Genomic DNA, 22254 nt, shown 5'->3' with positions numbered 1-22254 from the left:
TATTATGGATTTCTTAGACATATATAGTAGAACATGACATGACGTTTAAGTTAACCAGTAACAGGCGTCTTAGCCGGCTACACCTTTAAGTTATCTTATCGTTTATTAGAGTCCAAGGCTATATGTGACATGTGAGCAAAACCTCTTAGTGGCAGTCACTCAAGAACTTTGACCGCTACGTGTTCATGTGTTCGTGTATTAATGTATAGATCATGATGAAATATAAGCTTATATCAAAAATAGGCTTTGGACTGAAATAGAACCCTTCAGGCGCCTGTGGATAAAGCCTTCTGCTTCCAGCGTCATCCACTGTATACTTTCCTGCATCAGCAGCCGCCCAAAACAACTAATTGGGTGCCCCACCGATCTGATATTAATGACCTATCTTGAGGTCATTAATATGTAAGTCCCCAAAAAGCAAGAGGTCTGCGCCTTTTGATAAATTTGGTGCATGTTACTTATTGTACTTCTCTCAAACACTAATGTATAAAATGCCAGTCTTCATAAAAAACACAAGGGGCTGAGGAGGAGTTTATCTGCTTTCTCTTGTGGTTGCTGCACCAGTACCTTAAGGTGAGTGGGAGTTTTAGTCTGTCTCTGCTACAACTGAAGGGAAAAGTACCTTACCGATCACTAGTCTCAACTAATACTAAAGTGGTATTCTGATTGTTACAAGTTAATCCCTTTCCACAGGATAGGGGATAACTATTAGATAAGTGGGGGTCCTACCACTGGGACCTAGACCGATCACGAGAACGGGGGCCCTGTGCCCCCTGCAGCAACCCTGAAATGAATGGAACGGCTTGTCGCACATGTGTGTGGTCGCTCCATTCATTTCTATGGTAATCCCGGAGATAGGTGAGAGCTGTACTCGGCTATCTCCAGAACTCCCATGGAAATGAATGGAGCGACCATGTGCATGTGTGACAGGCTGCTCTTTTAGGGGGAATACCCCTTTAAGGACGTTGATAAAATATATGCAGATTACTTGACCTTTTTAAATTTTTAATGTCTAAGTATCATGTGCTCTGGTTATATAAAGTAAGAATACGTTTGGACAGGTTTTTTGTGAAGTAGTCTAAAAATGTCTAAACATGTTAAATATTTGATCAGAGCGAATTTTATTTGCCTTTCAGCACTGTCAAATAAAAAAAAGACTCTTCCGGTTGAAAGTGAAAACAAATGAGTTACATTCATTCCAATCATTAAACACAAGATAGTGCATAACTACTCACACCCTTCAGTCGGTATTTCATAGAGGCACCTTCTGAGACAAATCTACCCTTCAGTCTGTCTGGATACGTCTCTGTTGGCTGTACAGAAGTCTGGACTGACCACAGGAAAATAAGGTAAAAAAAAAGCTTAATTTGGGACATAGTGATCTCCTCCCAGGGTCTCTTGAAAGTGTTGGGTTCCTTGAAACCTGATTAGGAGATGACAATAGATAACTGTTTCACTTTTATAGAAATAATGGCAGCTTTACCTGAAGACTCTGGCTGCTCATAGAGACCTGCATTAAATACATGTACAGGTAAATCCGTAAACCAAAAATTGCTGGCTTGTCAGCGCTGTACTGGTGTACAGATTTAACTGGCTGCTGCGGAAAATGCTGCACAGGACGGAGTACATATCGCTGCTCCTGCCTTTGCTCCCCTCAAGCTTGGCTTAAAGGGGTTGTCCAGGCTTTTAATATTGATGACCTATACTCTGGATAAAACACATAGGTTTTCCCCTAGTGGAATGTTCACAAGCAGTCACTCTCCTGGAGCCGTCCCTCCTTACTACTGGCTTTCGACTTCCTCGATCCCTGAACCGACCGGCAACAGAAACCTTTTCTTCCTTCAAACGGACATAAATATAGTACAGATTGCAAAGAAACAGGTTCACCGTGCTTTTATTATACTTACAAGACCATTTCTTGCCACATCACATATACAACGTTTTTGTGCATCTCTGCCCGACCCGGGTTTCGCTACCAGCTTCGTCTGGTGCGTCCTGATTTCACATTCCTTGGGGCGGTATTTATTATCCGTCCCACCAATCACATATTCTCCTAACCCCCTGTATCAACAGGATTTGGCTTTGATACATTAACTATCCATTAAACAACTCACACATATTTGTTTCAACTTCCAACAATAAAAATAGACATTGCAATTATAAATATTTAAATACATATCCATCTACCATTCATAAAAACACATATATCATGCAATTTACCATCCTCCAAGTTTCTTTTCAAAATACACTCTTTCTGTCACCACCAGACATCTGAGAAGCTCTGACAGATGCCTTTCAGAACCTCCTCCTTGAGCTTCCTTTGTTTTGCTTTCAGTTCCTCATCTAGTTAGCCTCTCTCAGCTGTCATGTAGTTGGACTGATTGCATCCCTTTAAATTCCTATCATAGTGCATCAGTGTGCGGTTTATATTTCTTCCTGGAGTGTGTGTGCATGCTGATCCTACTTCCCAGTCTTCTACAAGATAAGTGTTGTGCATTCTTTTGTGTTTTTCTGTTTGCTGGATCCCAGGTGACCCTGACTCCCTCCGTATCTAGTGTAGGGAGCCGGTGGTCGTGTCCCCTCACTATTATAGGGTGTTCAGGTGTTATACAGTCGAGGTACGAAGATATGCAATCATCTACCATTGGGATTATCACATAGGCTGAGCAGTAAGGGAGAGAGCCAGGTCTGATGCAGGGGTCTCCCTTTTGTTCCTTAGTTTTGGATCCAATGAGTCGTATATTCATTTTGTGTTGTCTTGTTTCCTGTACACCTTCCGTGACATTATAAACCGCCAAAACCATCTCAAGCATGGATCCGGTGTCACTTTTGACTGAACGCTTCCAGGGTCTTTCATTGGAGGTAGCTGATCTCCGTAAGACTCTTTCTCAGTTTCAAGTGACCGGTTCAGCTTGCGTTCATGGAGTTTGTTCTGAGCCTAAGATCTCGCTCCCGGATACGTTCTCCGGGGGTAGTGAGAATTTTGTGCGTTTTAGAGAGGCTTGCAAACTCCATTTTCGCCTTCTTCCCCATTCCTCTAGTGATGAGGAACGGAGGGTGGGGATCATTATATCGCTGCTCAGGGGTAACACTCAGTCGTGGGCCTTTTCGCTGCCGGTGGGGGCAAAACCCCTCTGTTCAGTTGATGAATTCTTTTTAGCCCTGGGTCAGATATATGATGATCCGGATCGTATTGCTTTGGCCGAGTCTAGACTACATCTGTTATGCCAGGGTAAACAATCCGCAGAGATATACTGCTCAGAATTTCGGAGTTGGGCAGCTGATACTGGTTGGAATGATGCTGCACTCCGAAGTAAATTTTGCCATGGTCTTTCAGAGGGATTGAAAGATGCATTTGCCTTTCATGAGAGGCCTACCTCCTTGGACTCGGCAATGTCTCGGGCCGTTCGTATTGACAGGCGTCTTAGAGAGAGACGAGAGATCACTCCTTCCTGTCATGCTCAGTCCCAGGACAGTGCAGCGGTCTCATTCAGTGCGCAGGGGTCTCAGTCACTGTCAACCCCATCTGAGCAGGAGCCCATGCAACTGGGGTTGATTGCCTCTGACAATAGAGGATTCAGCCCTCATGGGAAGGTTTGTTTTTGTTGTGGAGGTATAAATCATTTGGCAAATGTTTGTCCCTCTAGGAGATTCAGGCAGTTTTTTGGGAGTAATAAAGAAACAAAAAGGAAAAAATCCTTTAAAAATGTTCCATCTGTTAAGATTGGCAGGGTTGAGGCGGAAATTGAAGGTTTTCCGTTTGCTTGTAGTTTCCATTTTGTCCTGACTGCCAGGGTGGCGCTAGAGAGCAAGAACATTTTTTGTGAGATTTTTGTAGATAGTGGAGCAGCTGTCAATCTCATTGATAATCAATTTGCGATAACTCATGGTTTCCAGGTATGCACTTTGGGAAAGGATATTCCTGTTTTTGCTATTGATTCCGCTCCACTTTCTCAGAAATCATTAAAGGGCATAGTTCACAATATCCGTTTAATTGTGAGTGATGCTCATGTTGAAGATGTGTCATGTTTCGTCCTTAGCGGATTGCCTACTCCTCTAGTGTTGGGGCTACCCTGGCTCACTAAACATAACCCCACCATTGATTGGCAAGCGAGGCAAGTAATTGGTTGGAGTGACTTTTGCAGAGAGAATTGCCTCACGACATCTGTTTCTGAGGTTTCTACTAAGACTGTACCATCTTTTCTCTCTGAATTTTCGGATGTCTTCTCTGAGAGTGGAGTTCAGGATTTGCCCCCGCACAGGGAGTATGATTGCCCTATAAATCTCATCCCAGGCGCCAAACTGCCTAAATCTCGTTTATACAATCTTTCCCAACCTGAGAGGATCGCTATGCGTGCTTATATCTCTGAGAGTCTGAGAAAAGGACACATACGACCCTCGAAGTCACCTGTTGTTAAGAAAAAAGATGGTTCTTTAAGACCATGTCTGGATTTCAGGGAGCTGAACAGTATCACAATTCGTGACCCTTATCCGCTTCCTCTGATCCCGGACCTGTTTAACCAGATTGTTGGGGCTAAAGTTTTTTCCAAATTAGATCTAAGAGGGGCATACAACCTGGTCAGGGTCAGAGAAGGAGACGAATGGAAGACGGCCTTCAATACCCCTGAGGGCCATTTTGAGAATTTGGTTATGCCTTTTGGTTTGATGAATGCTCCAGCCGTTTTTCAGCATTTTGTGAACAGCATTTTTTATCATTTAATGGGGAAATTTGTATTAGTGTATTTGGATGACATTTTGATTTTTTCTCCTGATTTCAAAACTCATAAGGAACATTTACGTCAGGTCTTGCTCATCCTGCGGGAGAATAAATTTTACGCAAAACTGGAAAAATGTGTATTTGCGGTTCCAGACATTCAATTTCTGGGGTTTCTTCTCTCCGCTTCTGGTTTTCGCCTGGACCCCGAGAAGGTCCGCGCTGTGCTTGAGTGGGAACTTCCTGAGAATCAGAAGGCGCTGATGCGTTTTTTGGGCTTTGCCAATTATTACAGGAAGTTTATTTTGAATTATTCCTCTGTTGTCAAACCACTCACTGATATGACCAGAAAGGGGGTAGATTTTTCTTCCTGGTCGGTAGAGGCGCGTAAGGCCTTTTCTAATATCAAGGAGAGTTTTGCTTCCGCTCCCATCTTGGTACAACCTGATATTTCTCTACCCTTCATAGTTGAGGTTGATGCTTCTGAGGTGGGTGTGGGTGCGGTCTTGTCTCAGGGTTCCTCTCCTGCCAAATGGCGACCGTGTGCCTTTTTCTCGAAGAAACTCTCCTCCGCAGAGAGAAATTACGATGTGGGAGATAGGGAGTTGTTGGCCATCAAGTTGGCTTTTGAGGAATGGTGCCATTGGCTAGAGGGAGCCAGACACACTATTACCGTGTTTACTGACTAAAATCTGGCCTACTTGGAGTCAGCCAAGCATCTGAACCCAGTACAGGCCAGATGGTCTTTGTTCTTTTCAAGGTTTAATTTTGTTGTCACGTTCCGTCCTGGGGTTAAGAATGTGAAGGCAGATGCCCTGTCACATTGTTTTCCGGGAGGTGGGAATTTTGAAGACCCGGGTCACATTTTGGCTGAAGGTGTGGTGGTCTCTGCTTTTTATTCTGAATTGGAGGCAGAGGTGCAGGTAGCCCAGTCAGAGGCTCCTGATCTTTGCCCTCCTGGGAGGTTGTTTGTGCCTCTCGCTTTAAGAAACAAGATTTTTAAGGAACACCACAATACGGTCCTTGCTGGGCACCCGGGGGGAAGAGCCACATTGGATCTCATCGCTCGGAGATTCTGGTGGCCGGCGCTTCGTAAGTCGGTTGAGGGTTATGTGGCAGCCTGCGAGACCTGTGCTCGTGCCAAAGTCCCTCATTCACGGCCATCAGGTCCTCTTCTTCCCTTACCCATTCCTTCCCGTCCTTGGACACATCTGTCCATGGACTTCATAACGGACCTGCCTCGTCCCTCGGGGAAGACTGTGATTCTGGTGGTGGTGGACCATTTTAGCAAAATGGTGCATTTCATCCCTTTTCCTGGCTTGCCCAATGCTAAGATGCTGGCGCAGGCATTTATTGATCACATTGTCAAATTGCATGGTATTCCTTCAGACATAGTCTCTGATAGGGGCACGCAGTTTGTTTCCAGATTATGGAAGGCTTTCTGTTCTCGCTTGGGGGTTCGGTTGTCATTCTCTTCTGCTTTCCACCCGCAGTCGAATGGCCAGACAGAGCGCGTCAATCAGAATCTGGAGACATATCTGCGCTGTTTTGTGGTGGAGAATCAGGAGGATTGGTGTTCTTTTTGTCCCTTGCTGAGTTTGCTTTAAATAACCGTCGTCAGGAGTCCTCTGATAAGTCACCATTTTTTGGTGCATATGGGTTTCATCCGCAGTTTGGGACATTCTCGGGAGAGGGGTCTTCTGGTTTACCTGATGAGGACAGATTCTCCTCGTCTTTGTCATCTATTTGGCAAAAGATTCAGGATAATCTAAAGAGAATGAGTGAGAGATATAAGCGTGTGGCAGATAAGAGACGTGTGCCTGGTCCGGACCTGAATGTTGGTGATCTGGTGTGGTTGTCTACTAAGAATATCAAATTGAAGGTTCCCTCCTGGAAGTTGGGTCCTAAGTTTATTGGGCCTTACAAAATCTTGTCTGTCATCAATCCTGTTGCCTACCGTCTTGATCTTCCTCAGACTTGGAATCCATAATGTTTTTCATAAGTCCTTATTAAAAGCTTATGTCCAACCCATTGTACCCTCGTCTTTGCCTCCTCCTCCGATTATGGTTGATGGTAATCTTGAATTTCAGGTCTCTAGGATTGTGGATTCTCATGTTGTCCGCGGTTCTCTCCAGTATCTCGTTCATTGGGAGGGTTATGGTCCTGAGGAGAGGATGTGGATCCCAGTGACGGACATTAAGGCCACTCGTCTCATCAGGGCTTTCCATAGGTCCCATCCTGAGAAGGTGGGCTCTGAGTGTCCGGAGTCCACTCATAGAAGGAGGGGTACTGTCACCACCAGACATCTGAGAAGCTCTGACAGATGCCTTTCAGAACCTCCTCCTTGAGCTTCCTTTGTTTTGCTTTCAGTTCCTCATCTCGTTAGCCTCTCTCAGCTGTCATGTAGTTGGACTGATTGCATCCCTTTAAATTCCTCCCCATAGTGCATCAGTGTGCGGTTTATATTTCTTCCTGGAGTGTGTGTGCATGCTGATCCTACTTCCCAGTCTTCTACAAGATAAGTGTTGTGCATTCTTTTGTGTTTTTCTGTTTGCTGGATCCCAGGTGACCCTGACTCCCTCCGTATCTAGTGTAGGGAGCCGGTGGTCGTGTCCCCTCACTATTATAGGGTGTTCAGGTGTTACACAGTCGAGGTACGAGGATATGCGATCATCTACCATTGGGATTATCGCATAGGCTGAGCAGTAAGGGAGAGAGCCAGGTCTGATGCAGGGGTCTCCCTTTTGTTCCTTAGTTTTGGATCCAGTGAGTCGTATATTCATTTTGTGTTGTCTTGTTTCCTGTACACCTTCCGTGACACTTTCCTCAACTACTTCTTTTAAACTTCTTGCAAGTTAAAACATCCACTATAAAGATATATAAAATACATTTTAGACTGTAGATCTTCTGTCTAGCTCAAGGGCTCTTATCTCATCACAGGGACATACCATATTCTCCTTAATAGCAGTACACTCAAACAGGAGACTACCTTATTTCTCTTAATAGGGCATCTTTCCTCAGATGTCTGCTCCACATTCCCCAAAGCTTACTTTAGGACATGCATGCAGAACAATTAATGATTAGTGCCGATCCGGGTTGTTTAGCGCCTTACATGTCGCTGGCAATGGCGTCTGTCGCGTGTAAGCTGTGACAGAGGGAGCGGACTCCCTCTGTCTCCCATCTGCACCCCACAAATGGGATTGCAGGGTGTCAATGTGTGTAAAGCTTGACTGGGTGTCCTGGATGTCTGTGGAGTGCATAGGGAACATTTTATTCCAATTGCAGTTATAGTGATCAGTTCACGTTTATTCTGTGAGGGTCCCTAGTTGGTTAATATCATCCAACTTATTCCCATGGGATGGTATACACTCTGGTATTAGGAAGTTATTAATACACACTGTCACCAGAATTGTAACCCTCTGAACAGGGGACAGACAGTGGAGGCTCCCTGCAGATTTGACACAATCACTAATTAGGTGGTGGAGCTCTCCACAAGAGAACGCCAGAATGTATTAATAACATCCTAATACCAGAGTGTATACCATCCCATGGGAATAAGTTGGATGATATTAACCAACTAGGGACCCTCACAGAATAAACGTGAACTGATCACTATGACTGCAATTGGAATAAAATGTTCCCTATGCACTCCACAGACATCCAGGAGTGAGAAGTGGTCGTGGTTAGCAACCGTAATAGGAATAATCCCATACTTCACTGTAGACTGATAATTTTAAATGTCCCCCCCCCCCCCTTTTTCTTGTGTGTTTCTGATTTTTTAAAATTAACCAATAAAGATATAATTTTAATATATCAGTTAGGGACCCCTAAAGGGATTCTCGGTCCTACAGACCATTGCAGCACGAATGTAGATCTTGATACATATAAAAGCCTGAGCAATTTAAAGAGCATCTGTCAGCAGATTTGTACCTGTGAAACGCTGATCTGTTACATGTGCGCTTGGCAGCTGAAGGCATCCGTGTTGGTCCCATGTACATACAGTATGTGCCCGCATTGCTGAGAAAAATGATGTAATAATATATCCAATTGAGCCTCTAGGAGCAACGGGAGCGTTGTCATTACACCTAGAGACTATGCTCTCTTTGCAACTGCTGCATCATTTGTAAAAGCGCAGCCGTCGTAGAGAGAGCTGAGCCTCTAAGATTAATGGTAACGCCCCCATTGCTCCTAGAGGTCAATTTGCAGATATTAAAACATGATTTTTATCAGCAATATAGAAACAAATGAACATGGGGCCAAAACAGATTCCTTCAGCTGCCAAGTGCACAGGTAAAAGGTCAGCCAGTGTCATAGGTGCAAAGCTGCTGACAGATGCCCTTTAATATTGTAACTCAATATAATGTTCAAAGAGGGGGAAGAGTTTTTTTATTTTTTATGATTTTTTATCGGAACTGTAACATTCATATGAGTGATGCTATCATGTGTAACTACAAAACCTTTCTCTACAGTCTTTATAAATGCAATGCATTCTGAGCTTACCATACAAGGTTATAAAACCTTCCATCGTACTAGTGCCTCTGACTAATTATTTGGCAACAAGCAGGGATGAATTTCTAATATTCCTAAGAACAGTGGAGACATAGGGGCAGGGTTACTCATCCTATAGATGATGTAAATTTAGTCAGGCTGTCTAGACCTACACCAGATTTATCACATCTATGTGCACTCACATTAGTAACTGTAAGTACAGCACACTATTATAATATTGGGTACTGTAATTCCAACAATATTCTGTAAAAACTTAATGGGTAATTTATTATCAGATATATGACAATTTTTGGAGTATAATATGTCGCAGATTGAGGCACAAAGGTTATTTATGCCGCAATCTGCAACTTTTCCTTGCTCACACCAGGTCTAAAAAAGCGAACATGGCGTGGGCGGGCTGGTAGACCCGTCTCATTTATAATTTTCTATGCCTGTTTTAAGCATAGAAAATTGTCTAAATCTATGCCAGCAAGGAAGCTGGAGTAGATTTAGACAGTTGGTTTATATCCCGAAGTTATGTAGAGGCCGGCACCATGGGGTATCTAAAAAGCTGGTGTTAATAAATGACCCCCTTAAAGTGTACTTCTAGTGTACTAGAGTTATTAGATTTTGAAAAGTCAGCTTTTCATGTTAGAAGTAAAGTTTATGAGAACACCTTCAATGTTTAAAGCCTAGGGACACCTTTGGGGATTTTTTTTTTATGGTTGCATATTGGAAAATCAGTCTGTTTTGCAAGCTGTCACAGACTGTTTTCTTTGAATCTCATCATCTGACAGCTCATGTAGCTCTTATCTCTGATCTGACCTTATAAACATTTATTATAGCTCAATTTTTATCAAACTGATAATGATATGGCTTATATGTTTATGAGGTAACGACTCAGGAGATCAGAGATAAGAACTACACAGATGACTGGATGAAAAATATAACAGACTGTGACAGCTTGCAAATAGATTGATCTTTAACCTTTCTTACTCAGAAATGGCTGAACATTTTTAATAAAGACCAATTGAAAATTTTAGCGAAAGGAGTAAAATGCAAAAAATAAAAATAAAAAATGCTCCTGAAGATGTCCCTAGCCTTTAAATCAAAGATCTTTGGACATGAGGAACTCTCTGTCACAGAAGGTGTACAGGAAACAAGACAATGCAAAATGAATATATGACTCACTGGATCCAAAACTAAGGAACAAAAGGGAGACCCCTGCATAAGACCTGACACTCTCCCTGACTGCTCAGCCTATGCGAACACCCCAATGGTGGATGATCGCATATCCTCGTACCTCGACTAATTAACACCTGAACACCCTACAATAGTGAGGGGACACGACCACCGGCTCCCTACACTAGACACGGAGGGAGTCAGGGTCACCTGGGATCCAGCAAACAGAAAATCACAAATGAATGTACAACACTTATCTTGTAGAAGACTGGGAAATAGGATCAGCATGCACACACACTCCAGGAAGTTGTATAAACTGCACACTAATGCATTATGGGGAGGAATTTAAAGGGATGCAATCAGTCCAACTACATGACAGCTGAGAGAGGCTAACGAGATGAGGAACTGAAAACCAAAACAAAGAAAGCTCAAGGAGGAGGTTCTGAAAGGCATCTGTCAGAGCTTCTCAGATGTCTGGTTGTGACAGTACCCCTCCCTCTACGAGTGGACTCCATACACTCAGAGCCCACCTTCTCAGGATGGGACCTATGGAAAGCCCTGATCAGACGAGTGGCCTTAATGTCCGTCACTGGGACCCACTTCCTCTCCTCAGGACCATAACCCTCCCAATGAACGAGGTACTGGAGAGAACCGCGGACAACACGAGAATCCACAATCCTGGAGACCTGAAATTCAAGATTCCCATCAACCATAATCGGAGGAGGAGGCAAAGACGAGGGTACAATGGGTTGAACATAAGGTTTTAATAAGGACTTAAGAAAAACATTATGGATCTTCCAAGTCTGAGGAAGATCAAGACGGTAGGCAAGGATTGATGACAGACAGGATTTTGTAAGGCCCAATAAACTTAGGACCCAACTTCCAGGAGGGAACCTTCAAATTGATATTCTTGGTAGACAACCACACCAGATCACCAACATTCAGGTCCAGACCAGGCACACGTCTCTTTTCTGCCACACGCTTATATCTCTCACTCATGCTCTTTAGATTATCCTGAATCTTTTGCCAAATAGATGACAAAGACGAGGAGAATCTGTCCTCATCAGGTAAACCAGAAGACCCCTCTCCCGAGAAAGTCCCAAACTGCGGATGAAACCCATATGCACCAAAAAATGGTGACTTATCAGAGCACTCCTGACGACGGTTATTTAAAGCAAACTCAGCAAGGGACAAAAAAGAACACCAATCCTCCTGATTCTCTGCCACAAAACAGCGCAGATATGTCTCCAGATTCTGATTGACGCGCTCTGTCTGGCCATTCGACTGCGGGTGGAAAGCAGAAGAGAATGACAACCGAACCCCCAAGCGAGAACAGAAAGCCTTCCATAATCTGGAAACAAACTGCGTGCCCCTATCAGAGACTATGTCTAATGGAATACCATGCAATTTGACAATGTGATCAATAAATGCCTGCTCCAGCGTCTTAGCATTGGGCAAACCAGGGAAAGGGATGAAATGCACCATTTTGCTAAAACGGTCCACCACCACCAGAATCACAGTCTTCCCCGGGGAACGAGGCAGGTCTGTTATGAAGTCCATGGACAAATGTGTCCAAGGACGGGAAGGAATGGGTAAGGGAAGGAGAGGACCTGATGGCTGTGAATGAGGGACTTTGGCACGAGCGCAAGTCTCGCAGGCTGCCACAAAATCCTCAACCGACTTACGAAGCGCCGGCCACCAGAATCTCCGAGCGATGAGATCCACTGTGGCTCTTACCCCTGGGTGCCCAGCAAGGACCGTATCGTGGTGTTCCTTAAAAATCTTGTGTCTTAAAGCGAGAGGCACAAACAACCTCCCAGGAGGACAAAGATCAGGAGCCTCTGACTGGGCTGCCTGCACCTCTGCCTCCAATTCAGGAAAAAGAGCAGAGACCACCACACCTTCAGCCAAAATGGGACCCGGGTCTTCAAAATTCCCACCTCCCGGAAAACAACGTGACAGGGCATCTGCCTTCACATTCTTAACCCCAGGGCGGAAAGTGACAACAAAATTAAACCTTGAAAAGAACAAAGACCATCTGGCCTGTCTCGGGTTCAGACACTTGGCTGACTCCAAGTAGGCCAGAATTTTATGGTCAGTAAACACGGTAATAGGGTGTCTGTCTCCCTCTAGCCAATGGTGCCATTCCTCAAAAGCCAACTTGATGGCCAACAATTCCCTATCTCCCACATCGTAATTTCTCTCTGCGGAGGAGAGTTTCTTCGAGAAAAAGGCACACGGTCGCCATTTGGCAGGAGAGGAACCCTGAGACAAGACCGCACCCACACCCACCTCAGAAGCATCAACCTCAACTATGAAGGGTAGAGAAATATCAGGTTGTACCAAGATGGGAGCGGAAGCAAAACTCTCCTTGATATTAGAAAAGGCCTTACGCGCCTCTACCGACCAGGAAGAAAAATCTGCCCCCTTTCTGGTCATATCAGTGAGTGGTTTAACAATAGAGGAATAATTCAATTAAATTTCCTGTAATAATTGGCAAAGCCCAAAAAACGCATCAGCACCTTCTGATTCTCAGGAAGCTCTCACTCAAGCACAGCGCGGACCTTCTCGGGGTCCAGGCGAAAACCAGAAGCGGAGAGAAGAAACCCCAGAAATTGAATTTCTGGAACCGCAAATACACATTTTTCCAGTTTCGCGTATAATTTATTCTCCCGCAGGATGAGCAAGACCTGACGTACGTGTTCCTTATGAGTTTTGAAATGAGGAGAAAAAATCTAAATGTCATCCAAATACACTAATACAAATTTTCCCATTAAATGATAAAAAATGCTGTTCACGAAATGCTGAAAAACGGCTGGGGCATTCATCAAACCAAAAGGCATAACCAAATTCTCAAAATGGCCCTCAGGGGTATTGAAGGCCGTCTTCCATTCGTCTCCTTCTCTGACCCTGACCAGGTTGTATGCCCCTCTTAGATCTAATTTGGAAAATACTTTAGCCCCAACAATCTGGTTAAATAGGTCCGGGATCAGAGGAAGCGGATAAGGGTCACGAATAGTGATACTGTTCAGCTCCCTGAAATCCAGACAAGGTCTTAAAGAACCATCTTTTTTCTTAACAAAGGAAAAACCAGCAGCAACAGGTGACTTCGAGGGTCGTATGTGTCCTTTTCTCAGACTCTCAGAGATATAAGCACGCATAGCGACCCTTTCAGGTTGGGAAAGATTGTATAAACGAGATTTAGGCAGCTTGGCGCCTGGGATGAGATTAATAGGGCAATCGTACTCCAATTCAGAGAGAAAAGGTGGTACAGTCTTAGTAGAAACCTCAGAAACAGATGTCGTGAGGCAATTCTCTCTGCAAAAGTCACTCCAACCATTTATTTGCCTCGCTTGCCAATCAATAGTGGGGTTATGTTTAGTGAGCCAGGGTAGCCCCAACACAAGAGGAGTAGGTAATCCGCTAAGTACGAAACATGACACATCCTCAACATGAGCATCACTCACAATTAAACGAATATTGTGAACTATGCCCTTTAAATATTTCTGAGAAAGTGGAGCGGAATCAATAGCAAAAACAGGAATATCCTTTCCCAAAGTGCATACCTGGAAACCATGAGTTATCGCAAAATGATTATCAATGAGATTGACAGCTGCTCCACTATCTACAAAAATCACACAAAAAATGTTCTTGCTCTCTAGCGCCACCCTGGCAGGCAGGACAAAACGGCAACTACAAGCAAACGGAAAACCTTCAATTTCCGCCTCAACCCTGCCAATAGTAACAGATGGAACATTTTTAAAAGATATTTTCCTTTTTGTTTCTTTATTACTCCCATAAAACTGCCTGAATCTCCTAGAGGGACAAACATTTGCCAAATGATTTATACCTCCACAACAAAAACAAACCTTCCCATGAGGGTTGAATCTTCTATTGTCAGAGGCAATCAACCCCAGCTGCATGGGCTCCTGCTCAGAAGGGGCTGACAGCGACTGAGACCCCTGCGCACAGAATGAGATCGCTGCACTGTCCTTGGACTGAGTATGACAGGAAGGAGAGATCTCTCGTCTCTCTCTAAGACGCCTGTCAATACGAACGGCCTGAGACATAGCAGAATCCAAGGAAATAGGCCTCTCATGAAAGGCAAATGCATCTTTCAATCCCTCTGAAAGACCATGACTTCGGAGTGCAGCATCATTCCAACCAGTATCAGCTGCCCATCTCCGAAATTCTGAGCAGTATATCTCTGCGGATTGTTTACCCTGGCATAACAGACGTAGTCTAGACTCAGCCAAAGCAACACGATCCGGATCATCATATATCTGACCCAGGGCTAAAAAGAATTCATCCACTGAACGGAGGGGCCGTGCCCCCACCGGCAGCGAAAAAGGCCCAGGACTGAGCGTTACCCCTGAGCAGCGATATAATGATCCCCACCCTCCGTTCCTCATCACCAGAGGAATGGGGAAGAAGGCGAAAATGGAGTTTGCAAGCCTCTCTGAAAAGCACAAAATTCTCACTACCCCCGGAGAATGTATCCGGGAGCGAGATCTTAGGCTCAGAACAAACTCCATGAACGCAAGCTGAACCGGTCACTAGAAACTGAGAAAGAGTCTCACGGAGATTAGCCACCTCCAATGAAAGACCCTGGAAGTGTTCAGTCAAAAGTGAAACCGGGTCCATGCTTGAGACGGTTTTGGCGGTTTATAATGTCACGGAAGGTGTACAGGAAACAAGACAATGCAAAATGAATATATGACTCACTGGATCCAAAACTAAGGAACAAAAGGGAGACCCCTGCATAAGACCTGGCACTCTCCCTGACTGCTCAGCCTATGCAAACACCCCAATGGTGGATGATCGCATATCCTCGTACCTCAACTAAATAACACCTGAACACCCTACAATAGTGAGGGGACACGACCACCAGCTCCCTACACTAGACACGGAGGGAGTCAGGGTCACCTGGGATCCAGCAAACAGAAAATCACAAATGAATGTACAACACTTATCTTGTAGAAGACTGGGAAATAGGATCAGCATGCACACACACTCCAGGAAGTTGTATAAACTGCACACTAATGCATTATGGGGAGGAATTTAAAGGGGTGCAATCAGTCCAACTACATGACAGCTGAGAGAGGCTAACGAGATGAGGAACTGAAAACCAAAAGAAAGAAAGCTCAAGGAGTAGGTTCTGAAAGGCATCTGTCAGAGCTTCTCAGATGTCTGGTTGTGACACTCTCTAAGCTAAAATTCAATGCAGGGTTGTTAACCAACCAGCCATTATAGCTATCAATAGTTGTCAATACTTTTTCTGTTTGTGTCAATTTAAAGTTTGCTTCAATCATACTACTGTATTTTTTTTTTACTATCATATTTACTGCCACATTTATATTGTGTCAAATATAAATGTGGCAGTGTCATTTAGGTGGTGTATTATATCATATAAGTGACAGAAAAGGTAAATAAAGGAAGGGATCAGCTACATTTCATTTTAACAAAAGAAATTAATCCATAAATTCATAATCATTTCATTTGATCAAGCTACCTGCTAATCTTTATACAGGAGCCTTTGTTTTTAGTTCCTTCATAGGACAATAATGCTGAGGGTGTGAAATGTAGACAAACACTACATCAATCGAATAGCAAACTGTAACAGTGAAGTGAAAGTCATTGCGTAAATGCCAAAATATAGAGGAATTGAAAAAGTGAACTTTTTTTTTTTGTGTGTGTGCATTAGGCTCTTACTTCATGTTTAATACTCCCGTATATACAACCGGATTCCAAAAAAGTTGGGACACTAAACAAATTGTGAATAAAAACTGAATGCAATGATGTGGAGATGGCAAATGTCATATTTTATTTGTAATAGAACGTAGATGACAGATCAAACGTTTAATCTGAGTAAATGTATCATTTTAAAGGAAAAATACGTTGATTCAAATTTTCACGGTGTCAACAAATCCCAAAAAAGTTGGGACAAGTAGCAATAAGAGGCTGGAAAAAGTAAATTTGAGCATAACAAAGAGCTGGAAGACCAATTAACACTAATTAGGTCAATTGGCAACATGATTGGGTATAGAAAGAGCTTCTCAGAGTGGCAGTGTCTCTCAGAAGCCAAGATGGGTAGAGGATCACCAATTCCCACAATGTTGCGCAAAAAGATAGTGGAGCAATATCAGAAAGGTGTTACCAAGCGAAAAATTGCAAAGACTTTGCATCTATCATCATCAACTGTGCATAACATCATCCGAAGATTCAGAGAATCTGGAACAATTTCTGTGCGTAAGGGTCAAGGCCGTAAAACCATACTGGATGCCCGTGATCTCCGGGCCCTTAAACGACACTGCACCACAAACAGGAATGCTACTGTAAAGGAAATCACAGAATGGGCTCAGGAATACTTCCAGAAACCATTGTCAGTGAACACAATCCACCGTGCCATCCGCCATTGCCAGCTGAAACTCTACAGTGCAAAGAAGAAGCCATTTCTAAGCAAGATCCACAAGCTCAGGCATTTTCACTGGGCCAGGGATCATTTAAAATGGAGTGTGGCAAAATGGAAGACTATTCTGTGGTCAGACGAGTCACGATTCAAAGTTCTTTTTGGAAATCTGGGACGCCATGTTATCCGGACCAAAGAGGACAAGGACAACCCAAGTTCTTATCAACGCTCAGTTTAGAAGCCTGCATCTCTGATGGTATGCCGTTGCATGAGTGCGTGTGGCATGGACAGCTTACATGTCTGGAAAGGCACCATCAATGCAGAAAAATATATTCAGGTTCTAGAACAACATATGCTCCCATCCAGACGTCATCTCTTTCAGGGAAGACCCTGCATTTTTCAACAAGATAATGCCAGACCACATTCTGCATCAATCACAACATCATGGCTGCGTAGGAGAAGGATCCGGGTACTGAAATGGCCAGACTGCAGTCCAGATCTTTCACCTATAGAGAACATTTGGCGCATCATAAAGAGGAAGGTGCAACAAAGAAGGCCCAAGACAATTGAACAGTTAGAGGCCTGTATTAGACAAGAATGGGAGAGCATTCCTATTTCTAAATTTGAGAAACTGGTCTCCTCTGTCCCCAGACGTCTGTTGAGTGTTGTAAGAAGAAGGGGAGATGCCACACAGTGGTGAAAATGGCCTTGTCCCAACTTTTTGGGGATTTGTTGACACCATGAAATTCTGATTCAACATATTTTTCCCTTAAAATTGTACATTTTCTCAGTTTAAACTTTTGTTCCGTGATTTATGTTCTATTCTGAATAAAATATAAGAAGTTGGCACCTCCACATCATTGCATTCAGTTTTTATTCACGATTTGTATAGTGTCCCAACTTTTTTGGAATCCGGTTTGTTCAAAAAAAAGTGAAGTAGTTGTTTTCTGTTAACCTCTTACATCATATCGAGATCTGGGAAACATACTGTATGTGTCATGTACTATTCTCTCTTTCCCAGGACATGATGTTGGTACAATGAGTTAATCTCTTTCTGCTTTTGAATTCACTTTTTACTCATGTTACAAATTAAACTAAATTACACCCCAATCCAATACAGTCTACACACTCCAATTACACAACTTGTTGCCACCACATACTGAGCTCTGGGCCAATAGGTACCCAACAGCACACTACTCTAAACACTCTAAGATAGGCTATGGACTAATATTTGAAGCTTTAATATAAAAAGTACATAGGTTGCAGTAATACAAAATAAGATAACATAAAACAAGCAAAACAGTTACAAAATAAATGAGAGAATGACAGAAATGACAGAGAGACCTAAACACTACTATTACTAAACATGCTGGCCACTCGGGACCAGGAAATAATAACCAGAGAAGACCTGATCAGAAAGGGAGTATCAGAACAGGAGTGACAGGAGATTGATGAGGTATAGTATATACCTTTTATTTTTCTTAACTCATTTAGACCTTTTTCAGCAAGTTTTACTGCCAACATTTGGTGCCAACATTTGATAGACCTTATCAGTAGGTCCTGGCATTTGCATGACCTTGCCACGTGCTGATGTTGACCATGGGTGTAGAGAGAGATGGATAGCTGGATTAGATAGATAGATTAAATTAGATTAGGATAGATAAATAGATTAGATAGATAGATTAGATAAGAGAGAGAGAGATAGTATGAGTATATGAGCACTTTGGCTCTAGTGCACTCAGTTACTGGAGAACTATGGTGTTAGAGACAAAGACAAAAGGAGGCTACCAGACTGCTTTGGCAGTGTAAGATTTTGGAGGGACTTCTGACCGACAAACCCCGGGCTACTGCTAATTGTTGAAGTGTTTCTGCAGAGACTGTTTTTTTTTGTATGGTGTGGCTACCCTTCTTGTCAACAGGAATGGGGATGTACAAATGTGAGTGACTCTTGAGAAAGGTTAGGTGAAGCTAAACAAAACATCATAGCAAAATATATGTGTCATGGTGGGGAGTGAGGGAAACCCCCCACCGTGCGGTGTCAAAGGGTCATCTCCTACAGCATCCCTAATCCTCTCCCTGACTCCTCACCGTAGGAGCGGACCCCGATGGTAGGATGGCTCATATTCTGGATTCCTAGAGATCCTGAGTCGCCCTGGAAAGCCCTCACCAAGGAGCCGGGAAGAGATGACCTGTTCATCCCAGTCATGGAGGAACAGGAGTCTCTATCTGAGGCCAGGCTGCAAGGAGAGGGGAACACATACAGCATATGGAGTTGGCAGGTAAGCGAAACTCATAACACACTTACCTGCCACAGACACACTGACTGGACCCCGTGCACAAGTGCTGCTGTCCACACCAACATTAAGGACACAGCACAAACCACAACCACACAGGAACCCAGGACCCCCTATAGTTGCAATAAACGATGAGACAGGGGAATGTCTAGCAAACATGCTGGACACCAAACATCACCAGCCATGTAACACAACACAAGACATACAGCACCCTGAACATAACCCACGCAAACAAAAAGATAAGAAGGGAAAGAGACACCATAATAACATCAATGACCACAAGGGTGGCCCTCACTCAACAGATGGTAAAAGCCAGGAACAGTGAACCACCAGCATACACCAAGGCTGGAGGAACACTGAGCTTCAGGCATCCAGCAGAGGCTAAATAGCCCAATCAGCCACACCCACACACACAAACCCAGTGTTCACAAAACACTAGAAAGGGAGTTAACCCTTCAAGCACCATACAGAGAAAAGAAACCACTTAAAGGGAAAGTGCACACACAAGCCTACCAAACCACACGTTACCACCAGCAACAGCATGCGTAGCAACCATATCACGGCAATCACCCAGAAGGCCGAGACACTGCCACCGCATGCTCTCACAGCAACAAGTGTGGCAACAGTGTCACAGCGCAATCCAAAGGCCGAGACAAGATGCCATTGATGGGTGAAGAGTGGTCTACATGGACCGTCATGACTGGTGCAGATTGTATCTCCCTTCAGATACAAGCACTAGAGAGTCTGTGACATAAAAAAGTACTGTATGATCCTCTCCAGAAACTTGATGAGAAGGCTGCATTTGGATATGTGGCTAAAAGACATTGCAGTCAGTGCCGATTGGGTCATTAACATGTGCCTGTATCAAGGAAAATACAGTATATATCTAATTAATCACCACTGCCACCATTACCACCTGTTGGTTTTGACTGTATAAAATCTTCATACTTTTGCGCAATGTTCAAGACCTGTCTTGAGCCTTTCTTTGGAGAAGAGGTGACTTTTCCTGCTGTACTAGGACTGCGTTTGTGACTGGTATTTGTGGTTCATCCTGCACCTGCCTTTCCACTCAGTTCTTTTTACAGCAGTATAGCACACTGAAGAGAACGGGTATGGCTATGGAACCAGTGGTGTCACTACCAGTTGGCAGGCTTTGGAGTGCAACAACTAAGGAGGCCATCTTCGCACAATGCCCTTATCCAGTGGTGGCGAACCTATGGCACGGGTTCCAGAGACAGCACTTAGAGCTCTCTCTGTGGGCATCCACACCCTGAAAAAAGTCTATGGTGTACCAATATGCCTTAGAATTTTCCTGCCATTCATTAGCACAGGGCACACTATGTACAGCACGGGCAGCGCACTGAATGTACTGTAGGCTATTATAGCTAAATGATAAAGTACATGAAAGAGATACTATACTGGACTGTAGTATTCAGGGTAAATTGCTGTGTTGGCACTTTGCGATAAATACGTGAGTTTTGGGTTACAGTTTGGGCACTCGGTCTGTAAAAGGTTCACTATTATTGCCCTATTCTTTTGAATATTTTCTGCTATATTATAGGTAGCGTGTATTGTTTCTTAAAAGGCCTGGTTGTATGAAGGAAAGAATTTTAAATGCAAAAGAATATACAGAATAGAAGAAAGTGAACCTCAGACTAAAGCAAGCTTTTCATGCATATTATTTAATTCTATTGACTTCTACAAGCCAGGACTGTCATTTTACTATTATATATGAGGGTAGAAAACATCATAGCGTGGTGCAGTTTGTGCCACATTCCCATCTTTGTAGCTCTATTCCTTATCCCACAAACACAAGCCTCATAAGACACCATTAAAGCAAGCAGAGAATGAGACTCTTAATTTAAATTAAATTGTGCTGACGGAAATGCGTGATTTGTTTTAGATTTCAAATACCGCATTAGGTTATTTTGAGCCTGTGTGTGTATGTTGGTGGGGGAGGAGGGGCATACATTTATTAACCAAAGCAAAGAGCAGCTTACCAAAGTGTCTCTCACTATGTGATACTTTATTTCCCCTGTGTACGTGCTGTGGGGAATTAACCCTTAGGTTACCAGAGGTTTTTTGTTTTTGCATTTTCATTTTTCTTCCTTATTTTTCTTGAGCCATAACTTTTTAAAATTTCCGGTCACATAGCTGTATGAGGGCTTATTTTCTGCGGGACAGGTTGTACGTTCTAATACCACCATTAATTATGGCATAAAATGTAGTGGAAAGCGGTAAAGAAATTCCAAATAGGATGGAATTGGGGGGAAAAAAAACGCAATTCCTCCACCGTTTTACGGGTTTTGTTCCCACGGCATTTTATTAAATTTTTTTGGGTAAGAGAAGCAATGAAAAAAAAAAAAGGCAAATTGGCCATTTTGACCCTTTTTCCGTTGCGCCATTCGCTGCATTGGAATAAAAAAATAATAATTTTAATAGTATGGGCGTTTTAGGTCGCAATGATACCCATGATTATTATATTGTTATTTAGGTATTTATTATAATGTTTTTTGATTTTGTTCTATCAGGGATTTTTAAAATGACATTTAAACTAGAAGTTGCTCATTACTTATCATAGCCTGCCATCTAGTGGTTAAAATAAGAATTGCAGCATGAACACTAAAAGCCTCACCAGCAAGGCTTACAGTGCTCAGCGCAACCGTCGATGCCCACATTGGCCATACGGGGCATCAGTAGGAAGCCCGGAAGAGCAAGTTTCTGGGTTTTTGCGCATTTAAATGCCGTGATCTCATTTGATCACGGCATCTAAAGCCTTTAATTACTGTGACCGGCATTATTGCTGGTCACTGTAATTAGCCGCAGGTCTCTGCTGTATGAAACAGCCGAGACCTGTCGGCCATGGTGCCCGTTGCATGTGCAAGCGAGCGCCATGTTTACAAGTACAAGTACGGAGCTGGTAACGAACGGGTTAAACATTTGATGGGTTCTCCCCCATATTAAAACTGGTGACTCTGTGTCCTGTGATCAGATGGCCCACCATTCAATATGAGGATTAACCCATTATTTTGCTACGGTCTTTATTGGTCTAACCTCATGTAGTCTTATGCATTTATTCTAGGTCCTCCACAATGCGCATTCCTATTTGGTTATGTAACTGTTTATATGTAATGTACCTGGTTCACCATCAGGTGGCAGCAAACACA

At 43.4% G+C, this 22254-nt stretch overlaps 1 protein-coding gene across 1 annotated transcript in view; it reads left to right on the top strand.

Moving 5' to 3' along the window:
* Positions 1-1214: 1214 nt before the first annotated feature.
* LOC122933758 (G-protein coupled receptor 35-like) overlaps positions 1215-22254 on the top strand; it is a 79443-nt gene continuing 58403 nt past the window's right edge. The window contains exon 1 of the mRNA XM_044288744.1: positions 1215-1349. The gene's annotated coding sequence lies outside the window, so the exon portion shown is untranslated. The remainder of the gene's footprint in view (positions 1350-22254) is intronic.

Source organism: Bufo gargarizans, chromosome 4, assembly GCF_014858855.1.
Source record: "Bufo gargarizans isolate SCDJY-AF-19 chromosome 4, ASM1485885v1, whole genome shotgun sequence".
Lineage (NCBI taxonomy): Eukaryota > Metazoa > Chordata > Amphibia > Anura > Bufonidae > Bufo > Bufo gargarizans.
The sequence above is the reverse complement of the archived record's forward strand: the minus strand, read 5'-3'. Positions and strand labels throughout refer to the sequence as shown.